Below are 12,360 nucleotides of genomic sequence, written 5' to 3'. Positions count from 1 at the left end.
TTTACGGTTTTTTCAATTTTCTGAAAAATCCTATCATTAGATTTTTTTAAAAATACGATATTCTTGCTTAACTAACGTTTCTACATAGGGATTAAGCATTTAGAACGAAATCTAATGTCAGAAAATGGCACTTTACTCTTGACATTTTTCGGTTTTTTCAATTTTCTGGGAAATCCTATCATTAGATTTTTTTAAAAATACGATATTCTTGCTTAACTAACGTTTTTACATAGGGATTAAGCATTTAGAACGAAATCTAATGTAGGAAAATGGTACTTTACTCTTGATCGGTACGTTGGGACTTTGAAAATATTCGGGCGTACGCGACGCGCTCGGCGCTTCGAACAGCTCCGGTGTCCCCATTATTTTCGATTTACGGCTAAAATAAATTTTTCTAATTTTTTTCAATAACATATTCCTGCTAAAATAACTTTTTTACATAGGGATTAAGAATTTAGAACGATACATTGTTTAAAATAAGGGCACTTTACTCTTGACATTTTACGGTTTTTTCAATTTTCTGAAAAATCCTATCATTAGATTTTTTTAAAAATACGATATTCTTGCTTAACTAACGTTTCTACATAGGGATTAAGCATTTAGAACGAAATCTAATGTCAGAAAATGGCACTTTACTCTTGACATTTTTCGGTTTTTTCAATTTTCTGGAAAATCCTATCATTAGATTTTTTTAAAAATACGATATTCTTGCTTAACTAACGTTTTTACATAGGGATTAAGCATTTAGAACGAAATCTAATGTAGGAAAATGGTACTTTACTCTTGATCGGTACGTTGGGACTTTGAAAATATTCGGGCGTTCCAATCGCTCGTCTGTTGCATCATAGCGCGTCTCGGCGCAATCGACCGATTCGCTCGATCCATTATTTTCGATTTACGGCTAAAATAAATTTTTCTAATTTTTTTCAATAACATATTCCTGCTTAAATAACTTTTTTACATAGGGATTAAGCATTTAGAACGATACATTGTTTAAAGTAAGGGCACTTTACTCTTGACATTTTACGGTTTTTTCAATTTTCTGAAGAATCCTATCATTAGATTTTTTTAAAAATACGATATTCTTGCTTAACTAACGTTTCTACATAGGGATTAAGCATTTAGAACGAAATCTAATGTCAGAAAATGGCACTTTACTCTTGACATTTTTCGGTTTTTTCAATTTTCTGGAAAATCCTATCATTAGATTTTTTTAAAAATACGATTTTCTTGCTTAACTAACGTTTTTACATAGGGATTAAGCATTTAGAACGAAATCTAATGTAGGAAAATGGTACTTTACTCTTGATCGGTACGTTGGGACTTTGAAAATATTCGGGCGTTCCAATCGCTCGTCTGTTGCATCATAGCGCGTCTCGGCGCAATCGACCGATTCGCTCGATCCATTATTTTCGATTTACGGCTAAAATAAATTTTTCTAATTTTTTTCAATAACATATTCCTGCTTAAATAACTTTTTTACATAGGGATTAAGCATTTAGAACGATACATTGTTTAAAGTAAGGGCACTTTACTCTTGACATTTTACGGTTTTTTCAATTTTCTGAAAAATCCTATCATTAGATTTTTTTAAAAATACGATATTCTTGCTTAACTAACGTTTCTACATAGGGATTAAGCATTTAGAACGAAATCTAATGTCAGAAAATGGCACTTTACTCTTGACATTTTTCGGTTTTTTCATTTTTCTGGAAAATCCTATCATTAGATTTTTTTAAAAATACGATATTCTTGCTTAACTAACGTTTCTACATAGGGATTAAGCATTTAGAACGAAATCTAATGTAGGAAAATGGTACTTTACTCTTGATCGGTACGTTGGGACTTTGAAAATATTCGGGCGTTCCAATCGCTCGTCTGTTGCATCATAGCGCGTCTCGGCGCAATCGAGCGATTCGCTCGACCCATTATTTTCGATTTACGGCTAAAATAAATTTTTCTCATTTTATTCAATAACATATTCTTGCTTAGATAACTTTTCTACATAGGGATTAAGCATTTAGAACGATAGATTGTTTAAAATAAGGGCACTTTACTCTTGACATTTTACGGTTTTTTCAATTTTCTGAAAAATCCTATCATTAGATTTTTTTAAAAATACGATATTCTTGCTTATCTAACGTTTCTACATAGGGATTAAGCATTTAGAACGAAATCTAATGTCAGAAAATGGCACTTTACTCTTGACATTTTTCGGTTTTTTCATTTTTCTGGAAAATCCTATCATTAGATTTTTTTAAAAATACGATATTCTTGCTTAACTAACGTTTCTACATAGGGATTAAGCATTTAGAACGAAATCTAATGTAGGAAAATGGTACTTTACTCTTGATCGGTACGTTGGGACTTTGAAAATATTCGGGCGTTCCAATCGCTCGTCTGTTGCATCATAGCGCGTCTCGGCGCAATCGAGCGATTCGCTCGACCCATTATTTTCGATTTACGGCTAAAATAAATTTTTCTCATTTTATTCAATAACATATTCGTGCTTAGATAACTTTTTTACATAGGGATTAAGCATTTAGAACGATAGATTGTTTAAAATAAGGGCACTTTACTCTTGACATTTTACGGTTTTTTCAATTTTCTGAAAAATCCTATCATTAGATTTTTTTAAAAATACGATATTCTTGCTTATCTAACGTTTCTACATAGGGATTAAGCATTTAGAACGAAATCTAATGTCAGAAAATGGCACTTTACTCTTGACATTTTTCGGTTTTTTCAATTTTCTGGAAAATCCTATCATTAGATTTTTTTAAAAATACGATATTCTTGCTTAACTAACGTTTCTACATAGGGATTAAGCATTTAGAACGAAATCTAATGTAGGAAAATGGTACTTTACTCTTGATCGGTACGTTGGGACTTTGAAAATATTCGGGCGTTCCAATCGCTCGTCTGTTGCATCATAGCGCGTCTCGGCGCAATCGACCGATTCGCTCGATCCATTATTTTCGATTTACGGCTAAAATAAATTTTTCTAATTTTTTTCAATAACATATTCCTGCTTAAATAACTTTTTTACATAGGGATTAAGCATTTAGAACGATACATTGTTTAAAGTAAGGGCACTTTACTCTTGACATTTTACGGTTTTTTCAATTTTCTGAAAAATCCTATCATTAGATTTTTTTAAAAATACGATATTCTTGCTTAACTAACGTTTCTACATAGGGATTAAGCATTTAGAACGAAATCTAATGTCAGAAAATGGCACTTTACTCTTGACATTTTTCGGTTATTCATTTTTCTGGAAAATCCTATCATTAGATTTTTTTAAAAATACGATATTCTTGCTTAACTAACGTTTTTACATAGGGATTAAGCATTTAGAACGAAATCTAATGTAGGAAAATGGTACTTTACTCTTGATCGGTACGTTGGGACTTTGAAAATATTCGGGCGTTCCAATCGCTCGTCTGTTGCATCATAGCGCGTCTCGGCGCAATCGACCGATTCGCTCGATCCATTATTTTCGATTTACGGCTAAAATAAATTTTTCTAATTTTTTTCAATAACATATTCCTGCTTAAATAACTTTTTTACATAGGGATTAAGCATTTAGAACGATACATTGTTTAAAGTAAGGGCACTTTACTCTTGACATTTTACGGTTTTTTCAATTTTCTGAAGAATCCTATCATTAGATTTTTTTAAAAATACGATATTCTTGCTTAACTAACGTTTCTACATAGGGATTAAGCATTTAGAACGAAATCTAATGTCAGAAAATGGCACTTTACTCTTGACATTTTTCGGTTTTTTCAATTTTCTGGAAAATCCTATCATTAGATTTTTTTAAAAATACGATATTCTTGCTTAACTAACGTTTTTACATAGGGATTAAGCATTTAGAACGAAATCTAATGTAGGAAAATGGTACTTTACTCTTGATCGGTACGTTGGGACTTTGAAAATATTCGGGCGTTCCAATCGCTCGTCTGTTGCATCATAGCGCGTCTCGGCGCAATCGACCGATTCGCTCGATCCATTATTTTCGATTTACGGCTAAAATAAATTTTTCTAATTTTTTTCAATAACATATTCCTGCTTAAATAACTTTTTTACATAGGGATTAAGCATTTAGAACGATACATTGTTTAAAGTAAGGGCACTTTACTCTTGACATTTTACGGTTTTTTCAATTTTCTGAAAAATTCTATCATTAGATTTTTTTAAAAATACGATATTCTTGCTTAACTAACGTTTCTACATAGGGATTAAGCATTTAGAACGAAATCTAATGTCAGAAAATGGCACTTTACTCTTGACATTTTTCGGTTTTTTCAATTTTCTGGAAAATCCTATCATTAGATTTTTTTAAAAATACGATATTCTTGCTTAACTAACGTTTTTACATAGGGATTAAGCATTTAGAACGAAATCTAATGTAGGAAAATGGTACTTTACTCTTGATCGGTACGTTGGGACTTTGAAAATATTCGGGCGTTCCAATCGCTCGTCTGTTGCATCATAGCGCGTCTCGGCGCAATCGACCGATTCGCTCGATCCATTATTTTCGATTTACGGCTAAAATAAATTTTTCTAATTTTTTTCAATAACATATTCCTGCTTAAATAACTTTTTTACATAGGGATTAAGCATTTAGAACGATACATTGTTTAAAGTAAGGGCACTTTACTCTTGACATTTTACGGTTTTTTCAATTTTCTGAAAAATCCTATCATTAGATTTTTTTAAAAATACGATATTCTTGCTTAACTAACGTTTCTACATAGGGATTAAGCATTTAGAACGAAATCTAATGTCAGAAAATGGCACTTTACTCTTGACATTTTTCGGTTTTTTCAATTTTCTGGGAAATCCTATCATTAGATTTTTTTAAAAATACGATATTCTTGCTTAACTAACGTTTTTACATAGGGATTAAGCATTTAGAACGAAATCTAATGTAGGAAAATGGTACTTTACTCTTGATCGGTACGTTGGGACTTTGAAAATATTCGGGCGTACGCGACGCGCTCGGCGCTTCGAACAGCTCCGGTGTCCCCATTATTTTCGATTTACGGCTAAAATAAATTTTTCTAATTTTTTTCAATAACATATTCCTGCTAAAATAACTTTTTTACATAGGGATTAAGAATTTAGAACGATACATTGTTTAAAATAAGGGCACTTTACTCTTGACATTTTACGGTTTTTTCAATTTTCTGAAAAATCCTATCATTAGATTTTTTTAAAAATACGATATTCTTGCTTAACTAACGTTTCTACATAGGGATTAAGCATTTAGAACGAAATCTAATGTCAGAAAATGGCACTTTACTCTTGACATTTTTCGGTTTTTTCAATTTTCTGGAAAATCCTATCATTAGATTTTTTTAAAAATACGATATTCTTGCTTAACTAACGTTTTTACATAGGGATTAAGCATTTAGAACGAAATCTAATGTAGGAAAATGGTACTTTACTCTTGATCGGTACGTTGGGACTTTGAAAATATTCGGGCGTTCCAATCGCTCGTCTGTTGCATCATAGCGCGTCTCGGCGCAATCGACCGATTCGCTCGATCCATTATTTTCGATTTACGGCTAAAATAAATTTTTCTAATTTTTTTCAATAACATATTCCTGCTTAAATAACTTTTTTACATAGGGATTAAGCATTTAGAACGATACATTGTTTAAAGTAAGGGCACTTTACTCTTGACATTTTACGGTTTTTTCAATTTTCTGAAGAATCCTATCATTAGATTTTTTTAAAAATACGATATTCTTGCTTAACTAACGTTTCTACATAGGGATTAAGCATTTAGAACGAAATCTAATGTCAGAAAATGGCACTTTACTCTTGACATTTTTCGGTTTTTTCAATTTTCTGGAAAATCCTATCATTAGATTTTTTTAAAAATACGATTTTCTTGCTTAACTAACGTTTTTACATAGGGATTAAGCATTTAGAACGAAATCTAATGTAGGAAAATGGTACTTTACTCTTGATCGGTACGTTGGGACTTTGAAAATATTCGGGCGTTCCAATCGCTCGTCTGTTGCATCATAGCGCGTCTCGGCGCAATCGACCGATTCGCTCGATCCATTATTTTCGATTTACGGCTAAAATAAATTTTTCTAATTTTTTTCAATAACATATTCCTGCTTAAATAACTTTTTTACATAGGGATTAAGCATTTAGAACGATACATTGTTTAAAGTAAGGGCACTTTACTCTTGACATTTTACGGTTTTTTCAATTTTCTGAAAAATCCTATCATTAGATTTTTTTAAAAATACGATATTCTTGCTTAACTAACGTTTCTACATAGGGATTAAGCATTTAGAACGAAATCTAATGTCAGAAAATGGCACTTTACTCTTGACATTTTTCGGTTTTTTCATTTTTCTGGAAAATCCTATCATTAGATTTTTTTAAAAATACGATATTCTTGCTTAACTAACGTTTCTACATAGGGATTAAGCATTTAGAACGAAATCTAATGTAGGAAAATGGTACTTTACTCTTGATCGGTACGTTGGGACTTTGAAAATATTCGGGCGTTCCAATCGCTCGTCTGTTGCATCATAGCGCGTCTCGGCGCAATCGACCGATTCGCTCGATCCATTATTTTCGATTTACGGCTAAAATAAATTTTTCTAATTTTTTTCAATAACATATTCCTGCTTAAATAACTTTTTTACATAGGGATTAAGCATTTAGAACGATACATTGTTTAAAGTAAGGGCACTTTACTCTTGACATTTTACGGTTTTTTCAATTTTCTGAAAAATCCTATCATTAGATTTTTTTAAAAATACGATATTCTTGCTTAACTAACGTTTCTACATAGGGATTAAGCATTTAGAACGAAATCTAATGTCAGAAAATGGCACTTTACTCTTGACATTTTTCGGTTTTTTCAATTTTCTGGGAAATCCTATCATTAGATTTTTTTAAAAATACGATATTCTTGCTTAACTAACGTTTTTACATAGGGATTAAGCATTTAGAACGAAATCTAATGTAGGAAAATGGTACTTTACTCTTGATCGGTACGTTGGGACTTTGAAAATATTCGGGCGTACGCGACGCGCTCGGCGCTTCGAACAGCTCCGGTGTCCCCATTATTTTCGATTTACGGCTAAAATAAATTTTTCTAATTTTTTTCAATAACATATTCCTGCTAAAATAACTTTTTTACATAGGGATTAAGAATTTAGAACGATACATTGTTTAAAATAAGGGCACTTTACTCTTGACATTTTACGGTTTTTTCAATTTTCTGAAAAATCCTATCATTAGATTTTTTTAAAAATACGATATTCTTGCTTAACTAACGTTTCTACATAGGGATTAAGCATTTAGAACGAAATCTAATGTCAGAAAATGGCACTTTACTCTTGACATTTTTCGGTTTTTTCAATTTTCTGGAAAATCCTATCATTAGATTTTTTTAAAAATACGATATTCTTGCTTAACTAACGTTTTTACATAGGGATTAAGCATTTAGAACGAAATCTAATGTAGGAAAATGGTACTTTACTCTTGATCGGTACGTTGGGACTTTGAAAATATTCGGGCGTTCCAATCGCTCGTCTGTTGCATCATAGCGCGTCTCGGCGCAATCGACCGATTCGCTCGATCCATTATTTTCGATTTACGGCTAAAATAAATTTTTCTAATTTTTTTCAATAACATATTCCTGCTTAAATAACTTTTTTACATAGGGATTAAGCATTTAGAACGATACATTGTTTAAAGTAAGGGCACTTTACTCTTGACATTTTACGGTTTTTTCAATTTTCTGAAGAATCCTATCATTAGATTTTTTTAAAAATACGATATTCTTGCTTAACTAACGTTTCTACATAGGGATTAAGCATTTAGAACGAAATCTAATGTCAGAAAATGGCACTTTACTCTTGACATTTTTCGGTTTTTTCAATTTTCTGGAAAATCCTATCATTAGATTTTTTTAAAAATACGATTTTCTTGCTTAACTAACGTTTTTACATAGGGATTAAGCATTTAGAACGAAATCTAATGTAGGAAAATGGTACTTTACTCTTGATCGGTACGTTGGGACTTTGAAAATATTCGGGCGTTCCAATCGCTCGTCTGTTGCATCATAGCGCGTCTCGGCGCAATCGACCGATTCGCTCGATCCATTATTTTCGATTTACGGCTAAAATAAATTTTTCTAATTTTTTTCAATAACATATTCCTGCTTAAATAACTTTTTTACATAGGGATTAAGCATTTAGAACGATACATTGTTTAAAGTAAGGGCACTTTACTCTTGACATTTTACGGTTTTTTCAATTTTCTGAAAAATCCTATCATTAGATTTTTTTAAAAATACGATATTCTTGCTTAACTAACGTTTCTACATAGGGATTAAGCATTTAGAACGAAATCTAATGTCAGAAAATGGCACTTTACTCTTGACATTTTTCGGTTTTTTCATTTTTCTGGAAAATCCTATCATTAGATTTTTTTAAAAATACGATATTCTTGCTTAACTAACGTTTCTACATAGGGATTAAGCATTTAGAACGAAATCTAATGTAGGAAAATGGTACTTTACTCTTGATCGGTACGTTGGGACTTTGAAAATATTCGGGCGTTCCAATCGCTCGTCTGTTGCATCATAGCGCGTCTCGGCGCAATCGAGCGATTCGCTCGACCCATTATTTTCGATTTACGGCTAAAATAAATTTTTCTCATTTTATTCAATAACATATTCTTGCTTAGATAACTTTTTTACATAGGGATTAAGCATTTAGAACGATAGATTGTTTAAAATAAGGGCACTTTACTCTTGACATTTTACGGTTTTTTCAATTTTCTGAAAAATCCTATCATTAGATTTTTTTAAAAATACGATATTCTTGCTTATCTAACGTTTCTACATAGGGATTAAGCATTTAGAACGAAATCTAATGTCAGAAAATGGCACTTTACTCTTGACATTTTTCGGTTTTTTCATTTTTCTGGAAAATCCTATCATTAGATTTTTTTAAAAATACGATATTCTTGCTTAACTAACGTTTCTACATAGGGATTAAGCATTTAGAACGAAATCTAATGTAGGAAAATGGTACTTTACTCTTGATCGGTACGTTGGGACTTTGAAAATATTCGGGCGTTCCAATCGCTCGTCTGTTGCATCATAGCGCGTCTCGGCGCAATCGAGCGATTCGCTCGACCCATTATTTTCGATTTACGGCTAAAATAAATTTTTCTCATTTTATTCAATAACATATTCTTGCTTAGATAACTTTTTTACATAGGGATTAAGCATTTAGAACGATAGATTGTTTAAAATAAGGGCACTTTACTCTTGACATTTTACGGTTTTTTCAATTTTCTGAAAAATCCTATCATTAGATTTTTTTAAAAATACGATATTCTTGCTTATCTAACGTTTCTACATAGGGATTAAGCATTTAGAACGAAATCTAATGTCAGAAAATGGCACTTTACTCTTGACATTTTTCGGTTTTTTCAATTTTCTGGAAAATCCTATCATTAGATTTTTTTAAAAATACGATATTCTTGCTTAACTAACGTTTCTACATAGGGATTAAGCATTTAGAACGAAATCTAATGTAGGAAAATGGTACTTTACTCTTGATCGGTACGTTGGGACTTTGAAAATATTCGGGCGTTCCAATCGCTCGTCTGTTGCATCATAGCGCGTCTCGGCGCAATCGAGCGATTCGCTCGATCCATTATTTTCGATTTACGGCTAAAATAAATTTTTCTAATTTTTTTCAATAACATATTCCTGCTTAAATAACTTTTTTACATAGGGATTAAGCATTTAGAACGATACATTGTTTAAAGTAAGGGCACTTTACTCTTGACATTTTACGGTTTTTTCAATTTTCTGAAAAATCCTATCATTAGATTTTTTTAAAAATACGATATTCTTGCTTAACTAACGTTTCTACATAGGGATTAAGCATTTAGAACGAAATCTAATGTCAGAAAATGGCACTTTACTCTTGACATTTTTCGGTTTTTTCATTTTTCTGGAAAATCCTATCATTAGATTTTTTTAAAAATACGATATTCTTGCTTAACTAACGTTTTTACATAGGGATTAAGCATTTAGAACGAAATCTAATGTAGGAAAATGGTACTTTACTCTTGATCGGTACGTTGGGACTTTGAAAATATTCGGGCGTTCCAATCGCTCGTCTGTTGCATCATAGCGCGTCTCGGCGCAATCGACCGATTCGCTCGATCCATTATTTTCGATTTACGGCTAAAATAAATTTTTCTAATTTTTTTCAATAACATATTCCTGCTTAAATAACTTTTTTACATAGGGATTAAGCATTTAGAACGATACATTGTTTAAAGTAAGGGCACTTTACTCTTGACATTTTACGGTTTTTTCAATTTTCTGAAGAATCCTATCATTAGATTTTTTTAAAAATACGATATTCTTGCTTAACTAACGTTTCTACATAGGGATTAAGCATTTAGAACGAAATCTAATGTCAGAAAATGGCACTTTACTCTTGACATTTTTCGGTTTTTTCAATTTTCTGGAAAATCCTATCATTAGATTTTTTTAAAAATACGATATTCTTGCTTAACTAACGTTTTTACATAGGGATTAAGCATTTAGAACGAAATCTAATGTAGGAAAATGGTACTTTACTCTTGATCGGTACGTTGGGACTTTGAAAATATTCGGGCGTACGCGGCGCGTCTCGGCGCTTCGAACAGCTCCGGTGTCCCCATTATTTTCGATTTACGGCTAAAATAAATTTTTCTAATTTTTTTCAATTACATATTCTTGCTTAGATAACTTTTTTACATAGGGATTAAGCATTTAGAACGACATATTGTTTAAAATAATGGTACTTTACTCTTGTGATTTTTCGGTTTTTTTTGATTATTTTGAAAAATAAATTTTTGTAATTTTTTTAAATACGATATTCGTGATCAGTGAACGATTTCACATATGGATTAAGCATTTAGAATCGTGCGGAAGCGTTATTAAAAAAGTTTACTCGATGCGATGGGACTTTGAAAAGTTTGTGAAAATTTTCATATTGGGAAAAAATGTGTAATTTTTTGTCTAGTTTACGGTAATGTAATTTATTTTAATGTTTACTATAAATTTTTTTTTCGTTCGTTCACGCGCTATGTTACAACAGCACGGCCGGGCGGTCTGTTGCCGCGGCGGTTTACACTCATAAGCGCGCGTGCTATTCGGCCGGCGGCGCCGGCGTCCTTGCCGGCCGTTCGGTATCTATAAGAGATACACGGTCCGTGCGAGGCGGACGGAGCAGAGCGGGTTTTGGGCCAATTCTACGATCTCGGTCGAGAAGCTGTCTCAGAGCTCCTTCGGGGCTTCGGTCCTGACTGTTTCGTGCCGTTTACGTTACGGACTTTTCTCCACACAGCGTGGCCACGGGTCGGTGTCTTTGACCGAATGGCCCATATGTGGCAAGCCCTACGGGGTTGGTTACCCGTATGCACTTTGTATGTATACTCGTACTCACTGAGCAATCGACTCTTCTGTCCGAGCGATGGAAAAATTTTTTAAAATGCATCTGTAAGATTTGGAAGCAAATCGTACCAATTGAAAACTGTGGCTAAAATGAATAGCCCAGTGGAGAGAGAAAACTATCAAAAAACTGATTTTTTAAATCAAGAGGTGTCAGAAATCGAAATGCCTAGCGCGAGCGGAAGAACACGCTTTCTCGCCAGTCCAGCATGTGTCCTGTCCGTTCTTCCTCGGCTTGCCGATTTTGCCCAGATCAGAGGTTTCGTGCTTCCGGCGGTCAGAAGATCAGCGTGAGCGTACGCGCTTCCACGACTATGGCATCACCCATGTACTTTTTCCTTTGAATATATTTGAGTACATAAAAAATATTAAAACATATAGAGAGAACTGTGTCTTGGATCTTAAAAATTTGTCAATAGCGATGATATATTATTACTTAACTTGAAGTATTTGTACGTTTTAGCTGGGACGTACATTTATCTTACAAGATGTTAATAGCGAGACTCTTGAAGATAAAATTATCTTGTGATTTTATGAAGGCAAAGATAGAAACGTACGAAGCTGGCGTACGTAGAAAAATGTGATTTTATGATAGAACAAAAATATAATACGTACGTTTTTGGGCGTACGGTAAAATATCTGTATGGTAGAAAAATGAAAGAAATTGAGCGTTAAAGAAGATATGTTACAAGCGCGGAATGTGGCAAAACTTGTACATATTTGAAAGAGAAAAGTGGTGTGTCGACCTGACATATATATATGAAACAGGCGACGATGGAAAAGGATTTAAATTTTGTCCATTTTATATATACATATTGTATAGTTCCCTGGTTGATCCTGCCAGTAGTCAT

General features: G+C 32.8%; 1 non-coding gene across 1 annotated transcript in view; it reads left to right on the top strand.

Annotated features, from left to right (window-relative positions):
* The first annotated feature begins 12,333 nt into the window (after positions 1-12,333).
* The window catches only part of LOC143261414 (small subunit ribosomal RNA), a 1,921-nt gene continuing 1,894 nt past the window's right edge, over positions 12,334-12,360 (top strand). The window contains exon 1 of the ribosomal RNA XR_013035542.1: positions 12,334-12,360. This exon is cut by the window's right edge and continues 1,894 nt beyond it. This is a non-coding gene — a ribosomal RNA (small subunit ribosomal RNA).

Source organism: Megalopta genalis, unplaced genomic scaffold (genome assembly GCF_051020955.1).
Source record: "Megalopta genalis isolate 19385.01 unplaced genomic scaffold, iyMegGena1_principal scaffold0051, whole genome shotgun sequence".
Taxonomy (NCBI): Eukaryota; Metazoa; Arthropoda; class Insecta; order Hymenoptera; family Halictidae; genus Megalopta; species Megalopta genalis.
The sequence above is the reverse complement of the archived record's forward strand: the minus strand, read 5'-3'. Positions and strand labels throughout refer to the sequence as shown.